Genomic DNA, 17,235 nt, shown 5'->3' with positions numbered 1-17,235 from the left:
GCACATTTGTTCACCATCATGGGACGGTGTGTCCCACGAAAGAATCACGTCAATATCTCCAATGTCAAGGTCGCCACGACTAAAAATAGATTTAAAAAAAAAAAAAAAACTCTCAAAGGGGGTTAATTTTTTTTGGTCATTTCAAAAGTTCAGTTTGAGTTTTCTCCCTTTATCAGATTTTTTTTTTCACAATGAAAACCTGGTTTTGTGACAATTTTGTCCCTTGTTAACTTCTATTTTAAATTATAAACATAGTTAACTAGAAAATTCACATGAACAAAAAATACAAGCAAGATGTGCATAAAATAAGATCACGTTTAAGTCACACATGATACCATCTTGGATATTTAATAATCTCAACATGACTAGACAATTCACTTGAAATAAAATAATCTCCGTTAATTATAAGTATATAATTATCCACTAATAAAGGAAACTCCTTACAAAGTTTACATTTACACACATAGGCAAAGTTTTCAAGCCAAGGAATATCAATTAGCCAAGACTCAACAAATTCTTGTTTCCGCTTGGCGTCGTATGTTTATCATATTCATACTTGGCTTTTCTCTTCTTTTCTGACGCCGAACTGATTTTATCATTGGTCTGATTAGCGTCATGGCTTGGCGTTGAAGTGGTTTTATTACATAAAAATCGAATGCAGGTCGATAGAACATGTATGCGGCCATTTGCAATGTACGAAAAGTGTTTTATCCCATTTTCACCGCGACATTGACGGTATAACACGTTGTGGAATATACTTGCTTGTATTCAACACTGCATTCTATACATACATGGTGACGTCACTCCGTTATTGTCAGTAAGACCGGTGTGACACAATGTTCAACACTGTGGAATATACCTGTCGCGTGCATGGACTACTTTTTAAATGACGTCATGCGATATGCGCTAAAATTAGGTCGATATTGTTTGGTTCATTGATTGAATTTTAAGGTCACCCATTAGAAGAAAATGTGCATATTTTGCAGAAAAAAATATATATGACACATTCACCAAAAGAAATGTTGAAATAAAATATAAAATTACACGATTTTTGTTTTGTTATTTTTTTTTAATTTATATTTACTTTACCACTGAATGATTTTTCATAAGAAACAAAGTCGACAAAACTTAAGCTTCAAAATTATACGACCTTCAACCTTTAAATCTAGTCATATAACATAATTTTTCGCCATCCGTGTAATGAATCAGCTGATTGATGGCGTCATAAAATGACATACTTATTGCGTCATTTTCCCCTTTTTTTTGACGATTTATTATAAACGCGACTTATTTCACATGTTTTCTACATGTACTGTATGTCGACATATCTGAATTGTCAATTGATCACATTTGACTTATTTCGTGTAATGTGCATTGTTTATAACCAAAGCATATAGATCTACTTTTGACATTTAACTTAAATATTAAGAATGTACAACAAGCCATACACATATCGCACAGTTCATGAATAATCTGCTATGTTTGCTTTCCTATTTAATTCACGTTAGGCATAGAGCAGATGGTAAAAATAGCACCACACTGGAATTGGGAACGTCCCATTTTGTACACGGGTATTTTCTACTCATTTATCTGTTGTTTATCGCATTCATAAACTCATTTGAATAAAGTGATAGAATGGCATAAGGGTCTTTATTTAACTATGCTAAAATAATTATTAAAGACCCTAGATGCAAAATCGTCAATTATTGAGTTAAATGGATTAATAGATGGATTTTAAAGGATAATTAAAGGTAAGATACCAGTTCTTACGTGTTTTTATTTTTGTTTGTACTTTTGTCGTTCCCTGTTCTCGGGGAAATGATTTTAACATGGGCGCCATTGATGCATCGGATCACACACGGCATACCCATAACATTATATAAAAAACACGTTCTGCGCGTCCTTAAATTCGTCGTCCGAAGTCGGAAAACGTATTGCCCTGTATATTTTGTCAAATAAAGTGTCAGTCGCTGCAATGATCTGTTTACTCGTCAAAATTGTCAAGGTCGTCGATAGCTAAAGAAACTTCAGTGTACAGTTTATTTAGTATTGACAGACCTGTACAAAGTCGCGCCAGTCAAAAATCATAAAAAGCGACATTTAAAGTTATGGTAGCCAGAACTAGGTCGTCGATGGTGTACATGTATGTTGACATCGACAGCATTTTGTCAGGAGCAATCGCCGCCATATTGGATTTTGATCATTTTCTTTCGAAAATAAAATGAATTATAGTAAAGTAAAATCATCTTTTCGCGGTCGTAATGTATTAAAATTCGCATACTGCGTAAAATTGAATGTAGGCATATGGTGATATGTTTACTTGTTTTACAGTTTGTGTGTGAATTTTTTAAAGACTATTTTGCGTACCAGAACAAATACATTTATATCACTACGCATGGTTACATTTGTTAGATTTTAAGCGCTTTTATGACTGAATTAAAATTATTGTTAAGGTTATTAGATCTATTTATGTTAAATGTCACGATGAAAAAATCAAATGGGATAAATAGAATACTAGGATTAGCGTTGAATACAGAGAAGTTTATGTTGCTCGGCTCGAACACCGAAAGCGCTCGCCAAGGCTCGCGCTTCCGGCGTTCTAAGCCTCGCAACATAAACTTCTCTGTATTCAACGCTAACCTAGTATTCTCTATATCTAATGCGTGATTGGCTGTTGCTATACACATGTGTGCTAGTTTCTCTATTAAAATTGTTTTCTTATGCGTGATTGGCTGTTGCTATATATACTCCAAGACTGGTTTACTACATTAAATAATTATTATCGGAAAATAACCTACCTCTAGTTGAAAACGTGTGCCAGTCCGCAGATTAATCATAAGCTATTTATATAAACTTTCGTTTTTGATTTTCGGAAAATAGAGTAGTTTTGTTCTCGAAAAAAAATTACCACGGAAATTTTACTTGTCCCCGGACAAGTCAGCTTTCAAAAACTGCTTGTCCGGAAGTGGAAATTGACGACTCGGACAACTCGGACAGCATATTTCAGAACCCCTGGTAGAAGTCACATTTTTAGCCCAATTTTCATGAAATTTGCTCAGAACATTTGTTTCCTTGATACGAGAGTTGAGTTCAAAAATGGTTTCGTTCAGTTGAATAACATGGCTGCTGGGAGGGGGCAGTTTTCTCATTATGCCCCCCCCCCCTTTCAAAGAAGAGGGGGTATATTGTTTTGCTCATGTAGGTCCGTCCGTCCACCAGATGGTCTCCGGATGATAACTCAAGAGCGCTTATGCCAAGGATCATGAAACTTCATAGGTACATTGATCATGACTCGCAGATGACCCCTATTGATTTTCAGGTCATTAGGTCAAAGGTCAAGGTCACGATGACCCGAAATAGTAAAATGGTTTCTGGATGATAACTCAAGAACGCTTATGCCTAGGATCATGAAACTTCATATATACATTGATCATGACTCGCAGATGACCCCTATTGATTTTCAGGTCACTAGGTCAAAGGTCAAGGTCACGGTGACCCAAAGCAGTACAATGGTTTCCGGATGATAACTCAAGAATGCTTATGCTTAGGATCATGAAACTTCATAGATACATTGATCATGACTCGCAGATAACCCCTATTGATTTTCAGGTCACTAGGTCAAGGGTCAAGGTCACGATGACCCTAAATAGTAAAATGGTTTCTGGATGATAACTCAAGAACGCTTAGGCCTAGGATCATGAAACTTCATAGGTACATTGATCATAACTCGTAGATGACCCCTATTGATTTTCAGGTCACTAGGTCAAAGGTCAAGGTCACGATGACTCGAAATAGTAAAATGGTTTCGGGAACTTAAGAACGCTTAGGCCTAGGATCATGAAACTTCATAGGTTCATTGATCATGACTCGTAGATGACCCCTATTGATTTTCAGGTCACTAGGTCAAAGGTCAAGGTCACGGTGACCCGAAATAGTAAAATGGTTTCCAGATGATAACTCAAGAACGCTTATGCCTAGGATCATGAAACTTCATAGGTACATTGATCATGACTCGAAGATGACCCCTATTGATTTTCAGGTCACTACAGTACAGCCAAAGCGGAACAAACATATTTCGCGATCCGCGGCGGCAAGGTGAAACGAGTCGATGCCGCGTCAGTTGTTGAAGCCGCGTCAGTATGCGGTGGCAAGTCGCATTTCGCCGCGTAACTTCGCTTCTGTCCGCAGAGGCATGCCGCGATCCGCGACATGATGCCGAGTGGATGCGCATCATGAAATAAAATATCTTTTAAAAATTATTAGTTACATGCAATTAACAAATTTTAGATAACAATTATAATAATATTTAAAATCATAATAAATTTATTGTGTGCGGATTGTATTAGCATACATGTAAGCATAGTTAATGTGTCTGGCAAATTAAGTTTGTTTCCCGCCCGTAGTGTATGTATTTCACACATAAACAAGGTCACGTAATTATGTTTTCGCACATACAAGTGGTCAAGGCTCCAGCATATGGTGGATTTATAAATTAATTGCATGTTGATTTTGTTATTATAATTAAGCTGAGAAAATTAGCAGTTTGAAGCCACATCAATAATCAAGACGGTGACGACATTTTTGTTGTTATGTTAATTATCAGCTTATTATAACTATTGTTTGAATATGCGTATATAAACACGTTTTATTTTGTTCATATTATATAGTTAATATCACTACTAATTACCCGATAATCCTGTATATTCCAGTTTTGAAGCAAATGCTGGTAAATATTTACGATACACAAACATTCTCGATATTTCCTTTAGTATCAAATACATTTTGGCATTTGTTACTATTTATAGAGATGATGAAATAACGTCTAATCGGGGCGTTTTTTTCCCCACTGAACACGCGATTTACGCCTGACGTGATGTTCATGTATTTATACAACACAAAATACACCCAAACTTTCCAAACGATGTTCTACATGTCTGCATAATTTTCGCGCGCTTTTTATGAAACAAAGGATATTTTAGCACTGTTTATTTGACGCTAGAATTTGCCAAATGTCGCGTTAGCATTAAAATTCGGAAGGGTGTTTCGGATTACAAATTTAATAATGATAATTGAACGAAACATTAACAGTTGCGCGTAATTAATTCTACGCTACACATACAGTCATGCATGTACATGAAGGTGGATATCTTCACTCGATCCGCCGCGTACGTATGCGGCGGATTTACTCCGCGAAAGTACGCGGCGTCGTTGCGCAGATCGATGCCGAGTGCCATGGTGATACGCCGCGTCAACACACGATTCGGCCGCCGCGTACTAATAATCTGGCCGTGGCGTAGCCGCGGATTATGTTTGTGCCGCTTTGGCTGTACTGTAGGTCAAAGGTCAAGGTCATGGTGACCTGAAATAGTTAAATGGTTTCTGGATGATAACTCAAGAACGCTTATGCCTAGGATCATGAAACTTCATAGGTACAATGATCACGACTCGCAGGTGACCCCTATTGATTTTCAGGTCACTAGGTCAAAGGTCAAGGTCACGGTGACCTGAAGTAGTACAATGGTTTCTGGATGATAACTCAAGAACGCTTATGCCTAGGTTCATGAAACTTCATAGGTATATTGATCATGACTCGCAGATGACCCCTATTGATTATCAGGTCACTAGGTCAAAGGTCAAGGTCGCAGTGCCAAAAAACGTATTCACACAATGGCTGTCAAGGTCACGGTGACTCAACTTAGAAAAATGGTTTCCGGATGATAACTCAAGAATGCTTACGCATAGGATCATGAAACTTCATAGGTATATTGATCATGACTCGCAGATGAAATTATGATGAAACTTGACCAGGATGTTTGTCTGGACAATATCTAGGTCAAGTTTGACATTGTGTAAAGAGTGAATGAACCGACTCCTCTCAGGTGAGCGAACTAGGGCCATCTTTGCCCTCTTGTTTTATCATGTTGCCCAGGGTCAAAACTGGCTACGCCCTAGGGATAACATGATTTATAGAGACCTTATCAATTAATAGCTTATACAATCTTTGAAACTACCTTTGATCAAATCAAGCCCCTGGAGTTCAAATTGGCCATGCCCCAGGGGTCACATGATTTATATAGACTTTTATAGCAATTAACTTAAAAAATATTTAACTGTAAAACAATGCATTCCAGAGCTTTGATATTTGATATGTAACATGTGACAGATAGATGTCCTGTACAAAGTTTGTTGAAATAATGCCATAGGGGTCAAAAATGGAGGTTTCATGTATGTGAGTAAAATTTCATCCCAGATGAAACTGTACAGTCTGCACATGCTTATCAGGGACTACAGGCTATGCCAAAACTGGATTTTTCCTACTTTAAACAAAAAATACCATAAAAGCGGAAAATATTGTGCCTGATTAGCCTGTGCAGACTGAACATCCTAACATGGGACATCACACAGTCATGTATTAAGCCAGATTTTCCCAGAGCAATATGCATATCATATTCATACTTGGTGATCATGATAGAAGAGTCATGAGTCACATGAGGTGATACCTGTGGTTGCTCTAGACTGTGGGTTCATTTGGGGACAGGTCGTGGATAGTTCACTGATAGCTCAAGGATAGACATGATAACTGTACAGCAATGGTTGCGTCATGGTCGGGGGTCGTGTTTACATGGTGTATATATGGTACATTACATAGGAGTGTGGGGTATGTCCTACAAGCAGTACAAACAGTCAGTAAAAACAAGATTTTAAATTGTTAACCAAATACAAGTTTGCATCTTTGATAATGTTGCAATTATATATGAGCCATGCTCTGTGAAAAGGGGGTTTAATGAATGTGCGTAAAGTGTCGTCCAGTATTAGCCTTTGCAGTCTGCACAGGCTAATCAGGGAGGCCACTTTCCGCCTAAATTGGATTTTTGCTTGGAAGAGAATTTCCGTAAATGAAAAATACCATAAAAGCAACACTTAACGCACATGCATTTAAGCCCCTTTTCACAGAGCACAGTCCTAATTTCAAAACTTTTGATGAGCCCATCAATTTGCAAATGCAAATAACACTGTCACAGTGGTCAGTCAGAATTAATATTATGATCAATCCTTGGGGTGTTGTGATAACTGTTGTTTGTTGAGCTACATATACTACAATAACGTTTGTTTTTAAGAATATTTGTATGTGTCCCAGATTTAATTTGTAATGTTTGGGACGAAAGTCTTATTACTTTTTGATTGGTTGTTACACTATACTTCATAGTTGATTATGAGCTGTCCGCCATTTTGACGTATTTAAACATATGTTTGCATAATTTAACTATTGTTTATGGAAACAATAGGTAATTCTCGATATCATCGCTTAGGTGAAACATAAAAAAAATAAAAATAATTCCGGCCTGATAATGTGCGTTCGCAAATTATGTAGGACCTTTTATTGATACTTTTAAGCAGTTTATGTATAGTAGTATCGAAGTAAAATATGTTTTATAAGTTTATGAAATATCAAAAATTCTCAACTGAAGCATGCATATCACATATTCATATGGCGTAAACGAGGGTACACTGGCAAAATGAGCTTAAACTTAAACGTTGCGAAAACTTTGTACAACTAAAATATTTTTCAATCCATGTTACATTGTGTACAATTGTTCAAAGTTTGTTTTCTCTTAATGCTGTGCTCTTTGAAAAATTATGACTCATGACTAGAGATTGACGTCAAAAAGCAAACAAACAGGACTTCGATATTCTATATAAGGATTTCCTGTTTGTTTGCTTTTTGACGTCAATATACAATTGTTTGGTTGAGTAACATAAAGAAAATGTAGTCCAAATAAAAAAGCATACTTAGAACAGTGTCCGAAAAATTCATTTTTTTTCAGGTAGCCCACTGGGCTACCAATAAAAATATTTGGTAGCCCATACAATTTACCTACAAAATGATAAGAGGCAAGTTTTCATCTTTATTTTATTTCTTCATTATGCCCCCCTTCGAAGAAGAGGGGGTATATTGCTTTGCTCATGTCGGTCTGTCGGTCGGTCGGTCCGTCCACCAGGTGGTTGTCAGACAATAACTCAAGAACGCTTGGGCCTAGGATCATGAAACTTCATAGGTAAATTGATCATGACTTGCAGATGACCCCTATTGATTTTGAGATCACTAGGTCTAAGGTCAAGGTCACGGTGACCCAAAATAGTAAAATGGTTTTTGAATGATAACTCAAGAACCCAGACGCCTAGGATCATGAAACTTCATGGGTAGATTGATCATGATTTGCAGATGACCCCTATTGATTTTGAGGTCACTAGGTCAAAGGTCAAGGTCACGGTGACCCGAAATAGTACAATGGTTTCCGGATGATAACTCAAGAATGCATACGCCTAGGATCATGAAACTTCATGGGTAGATTGATCATGACTCGCAGATGACCCCTATTGATTTTGAGGTCACTAGGTCAAAGGTCAAGGTCATGGTGACCCGAAATATTAAAATGGTTTTCGGATGATAACTCAAGAACGCATTTACCTAGGATCATTAAACTTCACATGTAGATTGATCATGACTCGCAGATGACCCCTATTGATTTTGAGGTCACAAGGTCAAAGGTCAAGGTCACGGTGACCCGAAATAGTAAAATGATTTTCGGATGATAACTCAAGAACGCTTTGGCCTAGGATCATGACACTTAATAGGTACATTGAACCTGACTCGCAGATGACCCCTATTGATTTTCAGGTCGCTAGGTCAAAGGTCAAGGTCACAGTGACAAAAAACGTATTCACACAATGGCTGCCACTATACAACGGACAGCCCATATGGGGGGCATGCATGTTTTACAAACAGCCCTTGTTTACATAAACATAATATTTATACATACATACACTTAAATGTAAATGTACAAAAGAAAATCTTATACTACATGTTGATATTACATGTATGTGCACATGTATGCGTACTTAAATTTGGACAAAACATAAAGTCGGAAACGTAAATAAAGCATTTAGATGATCAAAACTAATGACTCTTTTGGTGTTAATCAATTCAATTGCCCTTTTTAACAACAAATACCAAGTTGCAAAGAAATCAAGAGAGTATTAAATCATTTATTCACTTGTGTCCGACTTTAAGTATGGTCCAAATTTACGTATTGCATCCGTATGTTACGACACTTGTGTGCAGTCAGTATACATTACAATAATTGTTTCAATAATGAAGGAACTGATACAGAGTAATGGTAACGATACAGTGTGTTTACATTATATGTTAATAAGAGGAAATGTCAATGCCAAATAATTTGCAAGATACGCCGGTACTTTAAAGTTGAATTTCACAACGAAACTTTGAATGCAAATTAAATGATCTCAATGTTGTACCCGCTACGAAATTTTTATTTACAAATAAATACACCCACGCCAATTTTCGCGCGATTTATATCTGGACAAATGAATTCATTTATTTCATGTAGAATTTGTAACCTAAAATAGCTGAACATGATGCGTGCAAACTGTGTCAGGTGATTTACGCATGTTGCAATACAACGGTCCTGATTGGGAGCTTATTTCATCATATCTTTAAATAGAACCATAATAATTATGCCGAAATTCATTTATTTGAAATATAAATCGGGCATATATGGGATTATTGATTAACAGTCGATTAATCCAATTATAAATTGACAATGCAAACAAATTAGCAGGTGTTAACCGCGTTCACACCGTTGTAATTAATATTCATTTTCGGTTTGTTACCATTTTGAAGATTCCGCTATTGTTTTGATTTATTTAATGTTCGGCATCCTTGGATATTTAACGACATCAAAAACGTTGTCGCTATTACTCATTGTTGTGGTTAACGAAGAATTCCAAATTGCGAAATGACGTTGCATCATGTGCGCCAACTATCCAACCGGCTCGCATTATATTATTAGCAGACTACAAATGTTGATTCTGATTGGATGATTAAAATACACTGTTACTGAATACAATCGACATTATCGCAAGTGATCAGTGACTAGATAATTGATTGCACTTTGTTATCGGATTATAAGCAATACACGGTGTACAAACACATGGTCAGTGTGATTATTCTACGTACGTCTGTCAATAAACCGGGCTACCGCTCTTATAGATTTATAGTAGCCCGGCCGGCATCAGCTGGAAAATTTCAGTAGCCCGATGAAAAATTTCGGTAGCCCCCGGGCTCCAGGCAATGGATTTGTCGGACACTGTTAGAAAAAAACTATTCAGGCAAAATATCAGGAAAAGTGATGATTTTTCTGTGTTAATAAATGGTTCAGCAAAAATTAGGACAACCCTTGTCATAAAAGTGGGCAAAACCCGGTTTTAATCCGTGTTAAAACCGTGTTAAACCCTGCGGTATTGGCACCTATTAAAGCGTGTCTTTTAAACACACTTTTTGCTTACCGACTTGGTTTTTTGTAGGTAAAACCTGGATTTCACTCACATAAACCAACACGCTTATACCTTCTTATACCAACTTAAACCAACTAAAACTAACTTAAACCAACTTAAGTGGGTTAAAAGTGAGTGTGTTTTCCTTCTTTATGTTGGCTTTTACACCCGCTTCTACACATCAAGTCGTTTTTTCCTGTTCTTAAGCGAGTTAAAAGTGGGTTTTTATTTGAGCATTAAGTGAGCTAAATGTATGCTTTTCACAGATTAAACACAGTTAAAACTAGCTTTAAAACTGTTAAATGCTCAGTAAAAACCCACTTTTCACCCACTTGAAAACTGAAAAACTTTTTTATGATAAGAACAAAAATATCATAAATTAAATTCTAATTACTTTTTTAAACGATAAAACATAAAACTTTACATATATATCCATATACACAGCATGATAAAACTATTTTGACAGACATGGCATTGTTATAATAAAATATAATAGTGTTATAACATAACATTGAACACAAAGAAAGAACTGAAAAAAGTAAGATTGTATGGAATAAATACAAACAAGAGATGTGTTTGTCAGAAACACAATGCCCCCTACTGCACTGCTTTGAAATAAAATTTCTATTTATAATTTGGCAGGTATAGAAATTATCTCTCTTTGCTTATTATGCCCCCCTTTGAAGAAGAGGGGGTATATTGCTTTGCTCATGTCGGTCGGTCGGTCCGTCCACCAGGTGGTTTCCGGATGATAACTCAAGAACGCTTGGGTCTAGGATCATGAAACGTCATAGGTACATTGATCATGACTCGCAGATGACCCCTATTGATTTTGAGGTCACTAGGTCAAAGGTCAAGGTCACGGTGACCCGAAATAGTAAAATGGTTTCCGGATGATAACTCAAGAACGCATACGCCTAGGATCATGAAACTTCATGGGTAGATTGATCATGACTCGCAGATGACCCCTTTCAATTTTGAGGTCACTAGGTCAAAGGTCAAGGTCACGGTGACCTGAAATAGTAAAATGGTTTCCGGATGATAACTCAAGAACGCATGCGCCTAGGATCATGAAACTTCATGGGTAGATTGATCATGACTCGCAGATGACCCCTAATGATTTTCAGGTCACTAGGTCAAAGGTCAAGGTCACGGTTTACCGAAATAGTAAAATGGTTTTCGGATGATAACTCAAGAACTCATACGCCTAGGATTATGAAACTTCATAGGTAGATTGATCATGACTTGCAGATGACCCCTATTGATTTTCAGGTCACTAGGTAAAAGGTCAAGGTCACAGTGACAAAAATCGTATTCACACAATGGCTGCCACTACAACGGACAGCCCATATGGGGGGCATGCATGTTTTACAAACAGCCCTTGTTTCTTCCATTGGATTTTGACCTCTGACCTTGAAGGATGACCTAGACCTTGCACCACTCAAAATGTGCAGCTCAATGAGAAACACATGCATGCTAAATATCAAGTTGCTTTCTTCAATATTGCAAAAGTTATGACCAATGCTAAAGTTTTCGGACGGATAGACAGACAGACGGACAGTTCAACTGCTATATGAGACCCTACCGGGAGCATAAAAATAAGTTAATGTTGTTGAAACAGGTGCAAATCTATATAACAAAGTGAAAACAATGGTTAAATAATCATTTTAACAGCACATTTTATTAACAAAGACTTCAGTCTACTTGTGCATCAGCCGCAGATGCCTTAAACAACCTCTCATCTTTTCTTCAACATCAACCAGAGGCTTGTCAAAGGTTTTGGCTATGACATCTGAAAAATATAATAGACTATTCATTATAAAAACATGCAAAAAAACAACAAAATCTGTTCTTAAATAGAAAATACTCAAGCCAGAAAAAGAGGTTATATATTTGCATATTAAGGAAGTCAATACAAATGAGTTTATTACTGATTGTCCTGGAGACAGTGACTAGAGACACGGACAAAGTTTTTCAATCCCTGTCTTCATGAATAAAAAAAAAAAACTATTGTTAACTGTCATTTGGATTATAAAAACTCTCCCTTTTCACAAATGATGTAATAAAATGATCATTTATGCGACTGTAAACAGTAAGTGATCTGAAAAATATTTGTAGAACGTGTATTGAATTTCTATATGGATAACTGGTAGTTCAAATTTTTATGATGAAGAAAAAGTACCAATGATTGCATTTCTCTCAGCAGCGGGGAGGCTTGGTCTTGGTGACCCAGTTGTAGTTGTTGCTCCCTTCATGGAGCAAGTCACAAGCTGGTGGAAAGTGAATAGTCGGCACGTGGCCTGTGCGATGGCCATCACCTCCCTGGTTTCATGCTGGATTTCAGCTTAAATGATACTCTGGAACCAAAAAAATAAAAGGAGTTTTGACAAAATATTTACAATTGGTAATTTTCCAAGGCTTGTAATTTACTTTCATCACATTACAAACTCTCAAAATATTTGTCACATTGGTCAGAATTGTGACGCTTTTAAAATGCAATAACCTGTATAGTTTTACCTCTCAACAAATCAAGCTTTCTTGTTCAAGGACAGGGCGAGGTTAGCCCACTTCAGTTCCCCTCAAGTTGGCCAGCTCGTGCAGGGTAAAAGCCTGGTGTAAAAGTCCATACATCAGGTAGTATGATTACCCCTTTTGCTCTTGGGGCAAGAAAACCTTCAAAATTAAAATATGAGGGAAAGAAATCTGTTCAGTAATAACCAGAAATATCTATAAATAACAATAAAGATGACAATAATCATAAAACACAACCACATTAATTCACTGTACACAACATTTACACTTTGTCATGTGTATGTTCATCTATTTTTGAATCAAATTGTGTTGTTTTTCCTTTAAGTTGCAATACATTCACTTATCAATTTACATTTCCCAGTGACAATACATAAACATAATAATGATCATAATTAATTCAGTAAACTAAATAAAAAAAGGATGAAGAAATGACAATACAAACCTGTTAAAACTGTTCTTCAGTATTCCAAAAAAAAACAGTTGAACTTCTTTTCCAACAAACTTATTGTTGATTTCCAAATTGTAGTAAAATACACATTGTTTTCATCACACAATACTTCATGCTGACAGTATTTCAATACATTTTACAGAACAATTATATGTCTTAATGTTAACTTAATTTAGCTCAATTCAATTGCTGAAACCAGCTTGTTTTTCAAAAGTTGTTGTTTTCAAATAATTTCCTGTGCAAAAAATTGAACCAATCAAAAGTCTTATACCTCATTCCAGCCTTATGTCTGGGCAAACCCTATCAGTAGCCTTATCTGCCCCTGATAATCAGTACCCTGTTTAGCTCTGAATGCCTGACAGATTGTTATCTGTTTATTGTTAGTGGTGTGAAAAGGGGTGTTTTTAGGTATTGTCTTGTTATTTTGTTGACTGTTTATGTAACACAGGTCATGTTTGGCATCTTATTATTTTATTGCAAATTAAGAAAATGGATATAATGGTATCATATGAAAATATCAAAATCTTGCATAACTTATGCACACAAATTAATAGATTATTTCCAAAATAATGTTTCCAATACCATAATTATTTAAATATGCAGATTTAACAAGTAAATACTGTTTTAAACAAATATAAACAATCATATAAGATTGTTTTAAAATTAAAAAAAATAAAATAAGTTTAAGACATAAAACAATCATAAGATATTGTTTATAATAAAAACAAATATAAAGAAAAAATCAAAGCAAAACACAAACTCTTTCATTTTCAGGTATAAAACTAAGTTTTATCATTTTTATAGTTTTTGGCAGTGATACTTGTTGTCCATCTGTGAACCTGTGATGTTCTGAAAGAGCCATTTTCATCCAATATTCACTAAAAAATTATGGGGAGCACACACATTTACAATAGGGACAATGGCAAACAAGCTGTAAAAAAGCCCCTTTACAATTGACTTGTATTATATATGGCTATAAACATGAAACAAAGACCTAGTTGAAGAATTATTGTTTCATTGATGAGTATTATTTGAAAACAAAATACCAACTTATTGAAAAGTGTGTTAAAGTGAGTCTTTTAGCCTGGTTTCAGCTCTCAAATTATTTACAAAAAGACCAATTTAAACTCGCTTAAACCCACTTCTGTTTAAAAAGGATCAACTTCTGTTTTAAAAGACTCGCTTATAAAACAAAAAGACACACTTAAACACACATAAACCAACTCATAAATAAAAAGGCTCACTTTTGACACACTAAAAACTGACTCCTTACAGAAAAAACTCGCTTAAACACACATCTTCTTAAAATAACCAACTTAAAACTCAGTTAAGCACAGTTTAGCGCACATAAAACTCGCTTTTAATAGCAAAAACCAACTTCCGCTGAGAAAAACTCAGAAAAAACACAGTTTTATGTTGGTTTAAGTGTGTTTTGGTATGAAAGTGGGTTATTTTTTTGACAAGGGAAAGATTCAGGGTTGGAAACGAGAATGTCTGAGAATCTGAACTTTTTCTTAAACTTTTATTTAAATGCAGAATACCATGACAATAGGACAGATGCCATAGATGTGTCTTTTTGCCATAAATATGTTGAAGGAGCATTATCAATGTTATTCCCCCCCCCCCCCCCCAAAAAAAAATGTATTCTTAGGTTTTCAATGACTGCTTCAAAATATAAGCCAATGTTATTTCCTGTCTCATTAGAAACATGATATTGACCCATGATTTACTATTTCCTGTCTCTTAAAAGATATTGAAACACAATTCAGCTACTTACAGTAGCCATGACCGTTATGTGAATTAAATATTATATAGGTTATAAGGTTGTTTAAGGATCTTCTTAAGAGGCCATGCAGTACTTCGATTACATGATTGTAGGATACTTTTTTCTTTGAATTCATCTCCAGTATTTGTGTTAGTAGAAACTGTCCTAAAATATTTGTAAACATTAGACAATTGTAAATGTTTTCATCATTTTATTCTCCTACGAAGATGGAAGGATATAGTTTTTGGATTGTTTGTCAGTCTGTGCGTCAGTTACAAATGTTCAGTGCTTTCCACAGGATTTTGTTAAGACGCCCCGGGGCCGTTAGGGGTTGGGGGGTATGGGCTTCACCCTCCATACGTTAATTTTTAGCTCACCTGAGCACAACGTGCTCATGGTGAGCTTTTGTAATCGCCTATTTCCATCGTCCGTTGTCCGTCGTCTGTTGTGCGACGTCAACATTTGCCTTGTTCACTCTCTAGAGGCCACATTTATTGTCCAATCTTCATGAAATTTGGTCAGAAGATTGGTTTCAATGATATCTTGGATGAGATCGAAAATGGTTACGTTTGCTTGAAAAACATGGCTGCCAAAGAGCGGGGCATTTTTCCTTTTATATGGCTATAGTAAAATCTTGTTAATACTCTAGAGGCCACATTTATTATCTGATCTTCATGAAACTCTGTCAGAAGATTCATCCCAGTTATATCTTGTACGAGTTCGAAAATGATGCGGGGCATTTTTCCTAATATGCTATAGTAAAACCTTGTTAACACTCTCAAGGCCACATTTATTTTCCGATCTTAATGAAACTTGCTCAGAAGATTTGTCCCACTGATATCTTTGATGAGTTCAAAAATGGTAACCTTTACTTGAAAAACATGGCTGCCAAGGGGCGGGGCATTTTTCCTTATATGGCTATATATTGCTATAGTAAAATCTTGTTAACACTCTAGAGGCCACATTTATTGTCCAATCTGGATGAAATATGGTCAGAAGATTTGACTTAATGATATCGTGGATGAGTTTGAAAATGGTTACGTTTGCTTGAATAACATGGCCACCAAGGGGCGGGGCATTTTTCCTTATATGGCTATATAAGGCTACAGTAAAATCTTGTTAACACTCTAGAGGCCACATTTATTGTCCGATCTTCATTAAAATGGGTCAGAAGATTCATCCCAATAATATCTTGGACGAGTTCAAAAATGATGCCCGTTGGTTGAAAAACATGGCCACCACAGGGGCGGGGCTATTTTCCTTATATGGCTATAGTAAAACCTTGTTAACACTCTAGGGGTCACATTTATTTTCCGATCATCATGAAACTTGGTCAGAAGATTTGTCCCAATGATATCTTGGATGAGTTCGAAAATGGTTTTGGTTTAAAAACATGGCCACCAGGGGCGGGGCATTTTTCCTTATATGGCTATATATGGCTATAGTAAAACCTTGTTAACACTCTAGAGGCCACATTTATTGTCCAATCTTCATGAAATTTGGTCAGAAGATTGGTCTCAATGATTTCTTGGATGAGTTCGAAAATAATTATGTTTGCTTAAAAAAAATGGCTTCCAACGGGTGGGGCATTTTTCCTTATATGGCTATAGTAAAATCTTGATAACACTCTAGAGGCCACATTTACTTTCCGATCTTCATGAAACTTGGTCAGAAGATTCATACCCATAATATCTTGGATGAGTTCAAAAATGATGCCAGTTGGTTGAAAAACATGGCTGCCAAGGGGCGGGGCATTTTTCCTTATATGGCTATAGTAAAACCTTGTTAACACTCTAGAGGCCACATTTATTTTCCGATCTTTGTGAAACTTAGTCAGAAGATTTGTCCCAATAATATCTTGTTATCTCAGGTGAGCGACTTTGGGCCTTTCAGGCCCTCTTGTTTTTACATTTGTAGAGTGAAATGACGTTATTTGGTGCGTTATGACTCGTGAAGAAAACACAGCAATAAAGTCATTGATAACGACATTTTTGTATCAACCATACTTTCTATCTATTACTGCATACTTACAACTTTTCCCGTCACTTCTCATTATCCGAGAATCCTGTATATTCTAAAGCAAATTCTGGTAAATATTTTCGATAAAAGTGCTTAAGAATTTCTAGAAACACAA

The 17,235-nt window shown here is 36.1% G+C and overlaps 1 protein-coding gene and 1 long non-coding RNA gene across 5 annotated transcripts in view; one reads left to right on the top strand and one right to left on the bottom strand.

The window, feature by feature from the left end:
* The window catches only part of LOC127851054 (uncharacterized), a 217,662-nt gene extending 203,635 nt beyond the window's left edge, over positions 1 to 14,027 (bottom strand). The window contains exon 1 of the long non-coding RNA XR_008035634.1: positions 13,331 to 14,027. This is a non-coding gene — a long non-coding RNA (uncharacterized LOC127851054). The remainder of the gene's footprint in view (positions 1 to 13,330) is intronic.
* LOC127851026 (long-chain-fatty-acid--CoA ligase 1-like) overlaps positions 1 to 17,235 on the top strand; it is a 106,150-nt gene that overhangs the window by 18,861 nt on the left and 70,054 nt on the right. The window lies entirely within an intron of this gene.

The sequence above is a fragment of the Dreissena polymorpha genome, chromosome 11, assembly GCF_020536995.1.
Source record: "Dreissena polymorpha isolate Duluth1 chromosome 11, UMN_Dpol_1.0, whole genome shotgun sequence".
In the NCBI taxonomy this organism is placed as follows: Eukaryota; Metazoa; Mollusca; class Bivalvia; order Myida; family Dreissenidae; genus Dreissena; species Dreissena polymorpha.
Note: the sequence above shows the minus strand (reverse complement) of the source record. Positions and strands in the feature narration are given on the sequence as shown.